This window comes from Cimex lectularius, unplaced genomic scaffold, assembly GCF_000648675.2.
Source record: "Cimex lectularius strain Harlan isolate CLEC.00 unplaced genomic scaffold, Clec_2.1 scaffold3, whole genome shotgun sequence".
Lineage (NCBI taxonomy): Eukaryota > Metazoa > Arthropoda > Insecta > Hemiptera > Cimicidae > Cimex > Cimex lectularius.
In genome coordinates, this window is record NW_019392688.1 from 2,073,576 (window position 1) to 2,088,658 (window position 15,083).

Genomic DNA, 15,083 nt, shown 5'->3' on the forward strand with positions numbered 1-15,083 from the left:
TATTTTATAGGGGGAGGGAACCGGAATGTTGTTCATATTGATCTCATGCCCACCCCTGGCAGACAAACATCATACCTTTGTCACTATAGAGGCTGATGCTAATTAAACGAGAATATATAAGATAAATGCAGATCAATTATTCGTTTCGGAATGAAAGGGCAATGCATTCTGCGAATCCGTGGTTTATTCCGATCGCATGTGGAACGTTCGGTCTCACATTGGCGCTTCCCTTCCTGCCACATCTTAAAATTATAAGCACGTACACATTTAGCTTACAGCTCCGACGTTCATCGAATACGATAATGAAGAAGCAGGAGTTTAATTTTTCTTTATTTCTCGCTTCAACTTAAACGTAATTTATTACACTCGAGAGATATTTTCCACGACTCGTAATATCAATTTGCTTGGGAGAGGCATGTGTAGGTTGCGTCCCTACATTTCGATTAATCCCGTGATGTTCGCATATTTCACTCTACTACCAGCCGCAAAGGAGTCGAGAGACAGCCCCTTTTTATTCTCTCTCACTTTTCGCCAAAGTAGTTTCTAGTGTATAAGTGCCCTGAAATGAGACCAACGGTTTGAGACCCTGCCAAAAGAAATATGATTAAAAACCCCAATATAATTTGAGGTAAAAATATTCCACTCAGATTCTTGCACAATTATTTATTACACTGTATACGCACTTTTCGAATCCATATATGGAAAAAGGGCTTCGCTATAACTAGTGTTGATTGCGACTCGTTTTGTCGATTCCGGTGAAAGTTGACGACGGTCGGGGACAGATGTCATCGCCCTCTTTCTTTATATGGATATATTTCACTGATATGCTAATATACTTCTGATGATACGTCGTTTTAGGTTTTCTCTCGGCTCACTTGTTCGAATGGGTGAAAGTTCACTCTTCCAGACAAAAAAAAACCGCCATCAGATGGTTGAGAAATAGCCACAACAAAATATCAAGTTCGAGTCAATATTTTTTAACAAATAAATGTCTATCATTATTCAGAAATCGTGAGATGCGGTTTGGTGTGATGTAGGTTTCAGAAAAACATTTTCTTTATCGTGCCAACGTTTCGATCTTTATTGAGATCCTCTTCAGGGCCTGGGATTTACAAACATTGTTTAAATTTAACAAATAATGTAGGATGTGGAAAAAAGTGAATTTGTACAATCCAAAAAATATTTTTTATATTCAATCAAACTATTTTTATTTAAATGTCTATCATTGAAAAACGGCTATAACTGGAGCATAAAGAAAATACATATATTCAATTAAACCCATCGTCAAATTTCCTAATAGATACGTACATGATTAAGGAAATAGAAATGAAATATAGAAACTGGGCAAGAAGTGGGGTACATTTTCTTTCTCATTTCTATTGCACAAAAATATATTTTCGATTATCCAAGCGCCATGGCGTATCGTTTATGTGCGAAGAATGACTCCTGCATAATATTAATGATCGACTCGAGTCGGAAGTTTTTTTGCCATTAAGCTATAGCCAAACATAACTTGGGATCATATAAGTATATTATTCTTTATCTCCAAAATAAGTATTCATGAAATTATGTATTGTGGATCTATTAGCATTATTGTGATAGGATTTTCGTGAAAGATCTATGGTAGTCACAACACAAACAAAAGGTCATTAACCCAGGGCATGTTTCGTTTGCGAGTATCATTTAGAAAGATATTTGGGTGTCATTTATTGGGAATGCTTTGTACATTCAGTAAGTGATTCAGCTGCAATTTGACAAAGTAAATGATTAAGGTACGAAGTCCCGCCTCCGAGTGAAAAAATAGATGGGGAAATAAAAGGGTTCTGTATTTAATACCGTGTCTAGACATTGTTGTTTTCACACCCCCCACACTTGACAACCGTAAAATGTGATACACCGCGAAATGATGTCGAAGAAAGAATATTTTTGTTTCAAACAGTACGCCCTGCTTTTGGCGAAGTATCAATATAAAAAAACAATAAAAATATATTCTTTTGCATAAGTGAGAGACCAGCAAAAGCTTCGATGTGAGCGCTTCGCCCTCAAAATTGGAGGAGCATCCACATGAATTTTGGAATCACCGTCAAAAGGACAAAATTTATCAGGAGAGATGAGTTGTCTCCTTCATGGCTCTGCTTCTCCACAAAAAACCGTCCCCTGTAAAATGTAATGCTGCAAGATTAAGAATGAAAAAGCAAAGCAATATTTGATTATTACATGGTCCTTGGCACAGTGATTCCTTAACTGTGGGCCCGAAAAATAAAAAATGTCGGGAAAATTAAAACCAATGAGTTTTGATATTTATAAATTAATATTGTAGACAACGTAAGAGTGCAGATGTGTAGATATATTAATGCTTTTCTGAATAGAAAATGAAGAAAAACTACTATTACCACAAAGACCCCTTGAGAGAGACCAATATGTTTTAGTTAGGCTTGGGCGCCGTGGAAAAATTCTGATATATTAACGGCACCGGAAACAGAAAAATTATGGAACTGCTGCCTTAGCAGAAAGATCGTTTTCCAAAGCTTGGGTCGTCTTCAACAAAAGTGGAAATAGTTAAATAGCACCAAAAAGGTTTGGAAAAGTTCCATTTTAATATTTTTTAACAGAAGTATATTTATGTATTATATATAAAATGTACCTATTTTACTCATCTTACTGAACGTTTTTACCTGTATTTATTGACTTCTCATTGCACAAATTTGCAGATACATGGACATGCGTGCACCGAGTTGAGTATATTTATTACTTCTCACAGTCTACCGACAATACCAGCTTTTGTTATTTTATAATAAATTACCGGTAGGCCTGGAGAATCACCCACGACGGGTTTTGGCAATCCGGGGTCAGACCTCGGTCTTATCTGTCCAGCCTCCGAGGTTGGGCTCCAGGTACTACTAACAGCTAGGTCATTTAACCCCTCTACGCAATCAGTTCCTAAATCTATTCACACTCGCACACACCCTTAAATATTTTCTTACTTATTTACATATCATTCTCTCAGTTAGAGTAATGAAGTATTCGATTCCTCCATCACAATTTACCCCTTATATTAGTTAAATTATTTGAGATATGCTTTTTGTTGGATCAAAAAAGGTCTTTTACGAACGTTACTGTCTTTCGGACGCGATTCGTTTGTTTCTGAACGCAAATTATTATTAAACAGTGAAGAAGGCAAAAAGCCGAATCGCATCCGACAAGCCAAAATGATTAAAAACGACGTAAGTACGCCTTATGAAAATCGAGTTTATTTTTCAACATACACTTGTGTATATCACCTCCTGCACTTTGCCTGCCAGAACATTTTTACTTTTTTACGTTTTTGCTTTTGCATTATTGCAGTTTATTTTACGAATTACAAAAATTACAAAAAATAAAATCAAATAAAATACAAAATACAAAAATACGAAGTATACCTAAAAAATGCAAAATACAAAAAAAAAATAAACAAGCGAACTAGTATTAAAAATGAAGTCTATATCCAAAATTTGATGGCTTAATAACAATGAAAGAATAAAACTTAAAAATTAAATTTTTAATCAATTCCTATCTGTAGCTCCAAACATGTTTAGCATACCGAATCAACCACCGAAAATTTGAGCCTCTCAAGAACCGCAATAGCTCACTTCTTGGGAGAGCAAAACAACCAAGGTATAAGAACCTAATCTCACCCAAAATCGAGCACTCCGCCAAAAAGTGAAACACAGTCTCGACGGAACGAGAATTGCATAGGGAGCATATACCCAAGTTACCCCTATTCCAAACAGCTGAATTTACATCTAAAACCTCACATTTCAGCTTAAATGCCCATCTTAGTTCGCGCAAGGAAAGACCGTCAAAATTAGGCTTGATTCTGGAAACCAAACATGGGTGAAACTTCTAATTCCTTGTAGAGAGACAAGTGTGTAGATGTTTGAACCCGCAATAAGCAATCTTCCCTATGCTTGGAAAGGCAATATTGGAGAGGAGTCGAAAAATGAACCTGCCAAGTACAGATGTTCTCAAGGGTCAATGAGAAAACTTGGTTATATTTATTAAATAAAAAATTCCAATGAGCAAACCAATGGGAATTAGACTTAATTATTTCAAATTATTATTTTTATCTCTTTCATTTATTTTTATCGCAAAATATAGACGGTACAAAAAAATTGGTTGTTTTTAAAGCAGATTTTCTTTAGTGTAGACGTTATATTTTCCTACTCACTAGGGTTATCCTTTCTAGACAGGAAACCCGGCAACAAACAAACAAAAAAACAAGAAATATCTGCCGGGCTCAAATTTTAAAATAAATGCTAAATCATATTGCACCGTCATTTGGCAACATATCAAAATTCCGTACGTGAATAACAACCCTGATATAAAACGTTGCAGAAATATTTTGGGGGAGTCTTAACCTCCCAAGGATCTCGTATGAAATAAAGAAGTAAAAACGTCCAAGTATAATCGTGGTGGGAACTTCAAAATTATTGCATCACGTTAAAAAGTGAAGATTCGATCTGAAATTGAGTTGAACTGAAGATATGAATTTCAACACTTTCTTCCAAACAAAAATAGCACAATAGAACAAAATTTACAGTGAGGACATTACTGATTATACTGAGTATTTCGGAAATCAGGAGAAAAATTCTGAAAGCTGGAGTTGGTCAAGTCAGTTCAACAGAGGAATCCAGATCTGCCACAACGTTGCATAACCCAAATGATAGGTCGATTTGTCTAAAAGTCGACTGAATTCTAATCATCCTGAAGTTTCTGGATCGTATAAGCCTAGTTTGACTTGATACATTTTGCACAAGTTTTATAAGTTATATGTCACCTTCATGCACGTACAATGACGCTTTTGAACGCGTTACAAAATAGGTCATTCTCTGGCCGTATGTAGCCATGGTCCAGAAAGTCCTGAATGGACGGCCTATTGTAAACTATCCTTCCGGCGCCAATCGATTTGATCCGGTGCTTGTGCAATACACATCGGCGAATCCCCTAAGGATTCGCGGGTTTACGCGCCTGGGCAGACTTTCTCTGTCGTCACGGACGAAATCGCAACAACCTATGGGAATATACGTCTATAACACGGTTGAAAAACAGCTACTGTGACAGCGCAATCACATCACTAAACACGTCCATGTCAGCGACCTCACTTTACGTTCGGTGTCAGTTTATCATGCAAAACCGAATGTACCGTGATAATAAATGGGCAAAAACCAAAAAAACCACCCATCTTACAAGATGTAGTGAAGTGTCTGAGAATGTAGACAATATCAAATAGGAATCATTTGAAATTTAATGTTAACATAACATGGCCATTGGACTATTCTCGAATACCTACAACACGGTACCAAGTATAAAAATATATCTATCAACAAGATACGGATTCCGTACCAAATTTGCAGTAATGATAGAACATCGACATTAGTGATTCTGCGTTAATAGTGGAGGGCATGATTATTAGAGTCACAACAAAAATTTAATGAATTATTGGCCTTAAAGGAAGTAGTACGTCCTCACCTTTATGAGGTCCAATCAGAATTGCAGTTCAACTAGATTGCTCATCTATTTTTTAATTACTAATCGTGCACCATTGCATATCTTTAGCTGATTTATGTTTCGGAGTTGGCAATAATTGTCACTTCAATTTGCAAATTCAAAATGTGTAACGGTAATCCGGGAGAGTGAAGAAATTCCGTTGGAAAATTCACTTTGGTTCATCACGGAGTCCATGGATTTGCATGTCACTGTTTCACTTACAATTTTGTTTACAATGACGTTGTTCATATTATGTACGTCTACATTTTAACCTGCTAGAATGGCTCTTCGCTCAACTATACGTGATGCTTTCGAAAACCTTTTCTACTAATCCTTCTTTTGAATCAACGATGTTGCAGAAATTAGATGGGAAGGTGATTTTTTTCCAGTTTCTGTATTTGTAGGTAGAATGCCGTTACCGACCTCGAGTAATTGTCTTGAAAATATGTTAGCTGACACAGACGACAATCAATTGGAAAGAAACGAATGAAATGAATTCGATTTTCCAAAACAAGCGCATATTCGAATAGAAGGTTGTGTCAAAATTTCCAATCAATCGACTGGCTATTTTTCGAGTATTGCGAGCACAAATATAAGCAGGTTGAATTTTTATATATATAAAACATATAATGAATCTGAGATAATACGCACTGGGATTTCGACTAATTTCAGGAATGAGAGCGGAGAGGAGATCGACGTCAGTGATTCTACGTCTAAAATGGAGGGCTTATGATTATTAGTGTCAAAACAAAAATTTGATAAGTGGCCAAATGTGAACAGAGATAAATCGTCCGTCTTCATGATTCCACTTCTCTCCATTAAAAAACTGAACTGACTCTCAAATACTGTAAATTTTGTTCCTGTACCTACTTGCAGAACGATTGTTTTCATGCATGGGTCGTCTTTAACAAACCAAGAAATCGATTGGGACCTAAAAGGCTTGGGAAAGTCTTATTTCTAGGAGGACTGCGTCGAAATCAAATCAAGGGGACACAAGTCTGTGTTTTATGTTGTTTCTGTTTTATCGATGTTTTTGTGTTGTAAAAAAAGAACTATTTTTTTCTTTCTCTCTCCCTTCATTCCTTTCCCATTTTCTCACCACTTCTGTCCTATAAATTTTAATTTTCGAATATTAAGGCGCTTAGTACAAAGTAATTTTCAATACCATAAATTAAAATTAAGTATTGTGCTGTTTTTATGACAAAATCTATGGAGTTGTAGATTGATTTAGAGAATTGTGGCCTACAAACAACTCAATAAGAAAAAATGTAAAAAAATTACATCATAATTACAGAAAGTAGTCAAAAGGTTGATTTGGGGGGGGGGGCTGGATTATACAATAGTTCCGGTAGTTATTCACCATTTTTCTCGTATAGATCATACTTTTGTAGTGCGTCCGGTATCCGCACATTTCTTTCGGCTTATAGCTTTTATTCCCCCTCTAGTTATAAATAAATTCAATTATGATACGGAATATGTTCTTGGCCGGGTCTTTAAATCTTTACGAAGTCGTAAAACGGGATCGTGCGCCTGGAATTAACGGTGGTAGTACCGGGATGCTTAAATAAATTAACGAAAGGAAAGAATTATTCTTCCCGAGCGCTATGAACTCAGAAACGTGGTAGTAGCAAAATAAATCAAAAATGAGAAAATTTCCAGATGAAAAAAAAAGACCGGTTTTAAGTCTTTCGCATATGGGACTGAAAACGAATAACGATGAGATTTATCATGAGAGTTAGGCATAGTAATGTTGAGCACTTCATTAAACGGAAGGAAATAAATTTTTGTATGGATGTTCTATCTACGAGACAGAATATCAACCAGATATTGTTGACAGGACGTGACAGTATTAATAACAAATATACGTATACTTTTTAAAAATTATCTAACGCAATACATTCGCCAGCCTATTTTTACATCAACCTCGGATGAATTGTTTAAAAACTGGACATTGTTATTCTTAAGTTAAAAAAATTCGTGTGACATTCATACGGAACTCATTCGTCACGTGTGTTACCCATAATTTTTTGACAACTTCATTGAGTTTAACACAATTGATAATTAGTGCCCTATTGTTTCAAAGGGTAATTATATACAGATAAAATACAGAAGATAGAAAAATTAAAACGCGTCTGACAGACGGAAATAGCCAGGATAAGCGGACCACAAATCATCCGGAAACGCTTAAGCTACAGGTCTTGAAAAAAATCACGAACCGTCTAATATTAACTAATTACATGAAGACGATTGATTTTTCGATGATGATTTTTGGTGAAGGTTATTTGTTTGTTTATTTATTTATTTTTTTTTATCTTTAGAGCTGGCAAACTACAATCGCCAGTCCTCTGCAACTTATTCTCCAGCGAAGTTATGTTGTTTTATGATATAAAAAGAGAGAATGAAGAAAAAAAGTAAGATAATCAACTGAACAACATTGGGAATATTGGGCGTGGCCGGTTAAGAACGTTTGACCGATAATGTACTAAAATGTACAACCTGACAGTTAAAAAGGGCCTTGAAATCCGAAATATACGATTATCTAATAACGGCCTCAAATAGGAAAAATTAAAAATGTCTCAATATATTTCATAAAAGTAAACTATAGTCAGTTACTCCACGAAAACTCGCCAGGGTTGAATGAAACCGTGAAAAATTAGGAATGAGAGGATGACAGAATCTTCGCAAAAATGTTTGTCGATTTCTTCAAAGCAACGAACATATTTTTTTTTTTAAATTTTCCACGGTTTAGGAAATACGACAATGGAGTAAAGAATTGGCCTTCAATTCTCATAAAAACAAATCATCGACATTGGAATGGTCTTTCCTATTAGACGTGACACACTCAAGATCGAATGGACGTATCACGATTACCAGACGGTATTCGATTATTTGGCCGAAAGTACGTTTTGGCCTATTAGATTTTATTGAACGCCTCTCAAAAGCTGCCGTTTTAAAATGTGACACTGAGAGTCGCCCTATTTGCAAAATCGAAAAACGCCCGTTCTATTGACCATAACAGGTCGTATCCCTCGGTGAATTACTAGGAAGAAGAAAACGAATGAAATAATTTTTGCAATGTTATAAACTGGTGAGGCAGTAGTAAATCCAATTTAAAGAGTGTAGTAAAGTACACGTATTTTCGAGCAAAGCTAAAACTGGGTTAGAACTGACTAGACCAGCAGGTGGCTTTAGTTAAAATATCTCTAACATGAGGTAATTTTTTATTACTACAGCAGAACCCATTCTATTACTTATACACACATAAAAATTTGACGCATTATAAAAATTCTGCCATAAAACAGATTTAAAATTTTGAATAGTAACGTTCTTTTATTATTTTTGTACAAAAGAAAATGAACTTTTTTCCTAAACAAATTGACCTTTTACATAAACAAATGGAACTTTTCCTAAAACAAATTGACCCTTTGAAACATAAATCTATTTTTTCTGATATGAAATTGGCCTTTTTCCTTAAATTAAAAAAAAAATCTTTACAAAAAACAACCTTCTTTATTTATCTTATTTATTTTATCTTGCTATCCTGAAACCTTTTTCATAATCAAATCGAACGTTTGACAAACAAAACTGAAGTTTTTTACCTCAATTTTTTTCCTAGTGCCCCCATTAAATCGAGCTTTTCTATAAACAGGTCGATCTTTTACCAAACCAAATCGATTTTTTTTCGAGCCAAATAATTCAACTTTTTATAAAGCAGATCGAATTTATCCCGAATCGGATTAACTACTTCAAAATAAAATTGAACTTATTCCCAAGCAAATTGAACTATTCCTAAAACAGATTGACCTTTTTCTTAAACAAATCGATCTTTTACAAAAACAAAATGACCTTTTTTTCTAAATCAATTCGTTTTATCCTAGATTTTCCTGAAACAAATTAACCTTAATCGTAAATAAATCTAATTTTCTTAAAACAGTTCGACCTTTTTCGTAAACAATCTTTCATTTCCTAAAACATATTTACATTTTTCCTAAATATATCGAACTTTTACTTAAACAAATTAACCTTTTTCCGTAAATAAATCTAATTTTCTTCAAACAAATCGACCTTTTTCGTAAACAAATCTATCATTGAATGAATCAACACGTCTTAGCATTACTGTCCACTTTCCAAGTCGATAAAATATTAGAAATGGATAAGGCCGAATGGTTAATGTGCACTGAAGGCACACTTCAGCCTCCCCTGCTACCAGTCGTCCTTCACGCTTAAATCTAAGCCCTTGGGTTTTGTTTTTTCTCTCGAAGGCCTGGTTAAAGTTCAATGCATGTCTGGAAACGGAGAGGGGGTGGTCCGCACATGCATCTCGATCGGATAACAAGAACACTTTACAACCAATTAAAATTTAGAGGGAAAAACTTTAACCCTTGCTTTGTGGACTGCTTATAAAAACAATTGAAAATAGTAAAAGTTCAGTTATGTTTTGGTACTTTTAATTTATGGTTTTAATTAATAGAAAAAAATATAATCATGATCGTCATGATTTAAAATTAAGTGAAAAAGCAATGTTCGAGTACTACCAATCGAAACCCTCAAGAAAGTCGTCATACTCATCATAATCCGTTGTGATGAATTAGAATAAAAATGAATTAGAAAAAAAGCTTAATGTTTCAATTTAAAAATTTATTCGTAATTAGTATGAATCTAATTCTCTCGCTGCGAAAAAAAAACTTCGTTTCCAAGCAGAGGCATATCAGTTTCATTAAAATTCTGATGATTGTGGATATCAAATTCTGCTAAATCACGAAAACGCCGCAAGGATGGAATATCAACTAACTACATTGCCACTTCAAAGAATTTAAATGTAATCTGTATAAATTAACAGGGATGGATAGCAAATAGGCGAAGCTAGTTAATAACAGGTTGTAAATTATTCCATGTGGTTTACTTCATTGAAATAATTATTGTAGGCATTTTTTACACAACCGCATTTAATTTTATTTTCTTCGCGGATCGAATTTCTGCTGGTAAAAAAGCCTTGTGGGAGTTTTAACGTATATTTGTTTCGCGAGGAATGCAATATATTCTTGTTTTACATTATGTCACATAAATATATACACATAACACATAGTAATTAAAAAACAGCACAACAAATATAAACTAAAAACAAATTAAAAACAACATAAAAACCTTTCTTTAAAATAAAACTAGCCAACATTTCAAAATCTGTTTGCAAATATCTATTAGGTTTGGAAAAATAATTAGCAATTTCCGAGGAAAAATGGATGAGTGGATTCAAATTGTGTTGATTAACTTTACGCTATAAATGCTTTAAAGGGATTACATAATTAAACCCAGCATTAAAAGCTGCCAGTGCATTTTTCCTTCAGATCAAATCTTCATTGTAAGAAAAAATATTTTTGTTTATAATCGATGTCTTAAGCTAAGAGATCACAGCTAAAGTAAATAAAAAATTTATTTCCTTAAAATTATTATATTGACTCTGTTTCTATTGATACTATTATCTTCTGCAAAACTGTTTAGTGTAAACAAAAATATGATAACTCTACGGATTTTACACCTCCCCAAAATTTTTAACTTGTAATATAAACTATTAGTAAATTAGACAATTCGTTTTTCGGCAGTTATTCGTACTTTTGGGGTAAAAAAATATTATCTGTAAATAATATCGTGAGATAAACAACTTCAAATGAAGACTTAGAAAGAACGAGAAAAGCAAACAGCTGGAGAAAAAATACAAGTACACAAACGAAAACAATTTTTAATATTTTAATGCCAATTAATTTTTAGTCGGTAAACTCATATAAATTAAATTTGTAAATAAGATACTCTTCAAAACCTAATGTCACTGTTTCTGTTGATGCTATTGTTTAATGTTCCCAGCAATATCAAAATCAGGGGTTTTAACGACACAATGTTGAAATGAATGTTGAATTGAAACTATTGATATATTAAACAATTTAATTTTGAGGAATTTTTGTTTTTGTAATCAAAATCTATCATCTGTAATATGGTGACATACATAAAGAGTAAATAGTCAGGGGAAGCCCGGAAAAACAAAAGCCATCAGCAAAGTATTTACAATTGAACAAATGAAAACATTTTTAAAGCAAATGGGTCATTTTTGAAGCTGTGGGTATCAAAATTGATTTAGCTGTCTTGTTTAGCGTTTAATGTTGTAATGTTTTTAATATCAGTAGCCTCAACAGTTTAGGCGTTCACACGGCACTCATCACTGTAAGGTAAAGGTCCGGGTTCGAACATATTTACAAATGGACTTTTTTCAAAAACACCCCGTGGCATATATAACCTGGTAGGTGAAATACCCTCGTAAAAAAAAGAAAAAAAAAACAAAATCAAATGGGGGCCAAGATAAAAATCCGACCTGCCGCTTTTACATCTGGACGTAACAGAACGACGCAACGGCAGGACGAATCCGCCGTCACCGTTTTCGTCAAGGTTCGATAAAAGTAAAGGCAGAGAAATTCGTTACAGTCCTCGTTTTTTTTTTTTTTCAGCAAAGCAATACTAATCGAGTGTTGTATAATCTATTATGAGTAACATTTCCAATTGTTTTCTTCGTTGGTTGTAGGTGTTCTTAAAATATTGGATAGAATGTTGAACTGTAAATAACCCGTGTAGATAAAAAATTTATTGCCAGCCCAGCATATATATTTTAGTTACACTAGTTGTTTATAGTTCAAAATAATGAGTATTTTTGATAAACAAGGGCGTTAAACATTCAGATCAAGACCTGGAAGAAGGTATCAAGCTAAAAGACAGCTCACATATAAAAATATTTTCATTGCACATTTATCATATTTTAGGCGATTGTCAAAATTGATCTATTGTTCCTAATATTTCATTTCATTTTTAATAATCATCAGATGAAATGGCTGCCACAATAAAAGTTCGTCCGGCTGCTTTTACATTTGGAGGTAGCAGAACAAGAAAAATGTAACAAAGACCTGCATAGAACGTCAAAAGACAAAATGCTTGATCAAAAATACAGCACACAAATTAAAAACAATTTTTACAGCAAAACAATCAATTCTGACAGGTTGAAGAAATTTATTTAATCTGCTTAACTGACGTTTAATGTTTCCAAACCATAATATCAAATGGCTGCAAGAATAAAAGTCCGTCCGGTTGCTTTTACTTCTGGACGTAACAGAACGACGCAAAAACGGTCAAATCAGCAGTCACAGACTTAGGCAGGGTTCGACAAAGTGAATGTAGAGAAATTTGTGTTTTTTATGATTTTTTTTCGACAAAACTGATTTGTATTTTGATCTGTTTTCTTCGTTGTTTACAGTTCAAAATTATGTGCAATTTCAGGAGATACACGGGCTCTAAACTTACATCCAAAGACCTGCAAAGAACGTCAAAGCTGAAGGTTTAATGTTTTCAAACCATAATATCAATTGGCTGCCAGAATAAAGTCCGTCGGGTTGCTTTTACTTCTGGGCGTAACAGAACGACGCAACAACAGGACGAAGTCACAGACTTCCACATGGTTCGATAAAAGTAAAAAGGTAGAGAAATTTGTGTTTTTTTATGATTCTTTTTCGACAAAACGCTACAAATCGAATCTAGCACAAAATATTATAAGTAATTTGTATTTCGATCTGGTTTCTTCGTTGATTATAGTTTAAAATTATTTGTAATTTCAGGAGATACACAGGAGTAAAACTTTCAGCCAAAAACCTGGAAAGAACGTAAAAAGCCAAAAGACGACCAAAAAAGTACGGTACGCAAATAAAAACCAATTTGATTGAAAATCAGTAATTTTTGACGCGGTGGATGTCAAAATAGATTTTTGTTTTAATTGACGTTTAATGTCGATTTTTTAAAACTAGAGATCAAATGGCAATCCGTCCGGTTGCTCTTACATCTGGACGCAACGGGCAAACAAATCCGTTGTCACCGACTTCGCCAGGTTTGACAATAGTTAAGGCAGGTAATTGTTACACTTGGGGTTTTTATTGAGGTCTTAGCGATGAAAAAGTGGATATTTAGGCCCAAATATAGGATATATTCTCTAAATATCTACTTTTACATCGCTAAAACCTCATGAAAATGCACTAAGTATAACAAAATTTAATTACTGCTTAATTCGTTAAGGTCCGCGCTTTTCAGACAAAGCGGAAAAAAGTCCTGGATAATCGGCATTTGTAAAAACCAGTGTCGATGTTAAAAATAACCATCCTTGCGACATGAATCGTCGGAAAATCCGGACAAGCTGTCATCGAGTACGTTTCGCGATGTATTACATTTAGAGTCTACAGTTGACAAAATTATTAAACTGGATTCGTTTTAAGGAGAGATCCAAAGGCGTTTCAATCAGAGACAAATACGAATCTGCATTCTTTCCATTTGACCACGAGGTCAAGGATTACAAACTGCCCTTATCTTATCGGAAGAAGATAAATTAATGGGCCCAATTGATGATTGAAGGGTTTTAATTGGGGAAAAAAAGAAAGCAGGCTGAATGTTTTCCGTTCTCCATCTAAGTCAGCGTGAGAATTGCGGGAAAAACAAGAGGGCTTGTTTTGAAAGGGGGCGAACCTTTACGTAAAACAACAAAGTTCGCCGCTTTGGACGCTGAAGGAAGAAAAACATGTTTTTTAACTCTAAAAATAAAAGAAGAAAACTACAATCTTACCTTTACCCCGAGTCCTAATTTTCCGTCTTCATATCCCAGAGGAATCCCGCGGCACACAACTTTCACAAGACACAAAGAATTTTCTTTTGACATCTTTCGTCTCTCATTTTAATCCGTCGACCGGGAACGAAGCTGGTACGAATGCTTGTCGAGGGAACCCGTGAGCTTTGACGTTTATAATTAGCTTTGATGCGAGAAAGACGTCGTTTCGGCCCCTCGCGCACAACCACTTATCTGCATTTACAGTTATGAAAGGTTTGCTTGCCCCGTTCTCGGTCCCCCGACAGGCTTGCCAACGGGGCACCCACGAATTGCCCTTTTTTAACTTATATTCTTTGACTAATTTTTCCTAGACTTTTCTTTACACGAATAATTTTCATTCTGCCAGATGAAATGGAAATTTTGGTCAATTTTTTCATTTATTTTTCACTTAATATCGTCAAATGGAGATAATTGGCTGGGGGCGCACCCTGCCGATGACCTTTCAAAACGCAATGCTTTTCTTTCCTTCTTAATTTTGAATTCAAATAACAATATGACAGAACTAATAATAATATATTAACCCCAATAAGGCAAAAAAAATGGGATTTTCAAATGGCCTAACACTACTGTCCCGGGTTATGAGGTAATTACAAGTAACGAGGCAGCAGAACATGCGAAAAAAGAAACCTACGAACCCACATGCCCAATTCCATATTGTGGAATAAACTATACCATTAAGTATGTACATGGAATATCAATATATATATAAGTTATGTTATCCATAATTTATATATTGTAAAAGACTGCTCACAAAACCAACCGGGTGGGCAAAAGAGGAAATCCTACTTAACAAAATGGAATTAGAAACTACTGGCATATTTATAGAACATGCTGCGTCAATTTTTATTATTAGTTTATTAATTTTAATTTGTTT

The 15,083-nt window shown here is 34.5% G+C and overlaps 1 protein-coding gene across 8 annotated transcripts in view; it reads right to left on the bottom strand.

Annotated features, from left to right (window-relative positions):
* LOC106662175 (rho GTPase-activating protein 21-A) overlaps window positions 1–14,463 on the bottom strand; it is a 218,089-nt gene extending 203,626 nt beyond the window's left edge. For 3 of the 8 annotated variants that reach the window (XM_014386031.2, XM_014386030.2, XM_014386028.2), the window contains exon 1: window positions 14,168–14,460. The gene's annotated coding sequence lies outside the window, so the exon portion shown is untranslated. Of the gene's footprint in view, window positions 1–14,167 lie in introns of all 8 variants that reach the window. The other 5 variants (XM_024225817.1, XM_014386029.2, XM_014386033.2 and 2 more) reach the window with 4 other exon arrangements.
* Window positions 14,464–15,083: the final 620 nt, after the last annotated feature.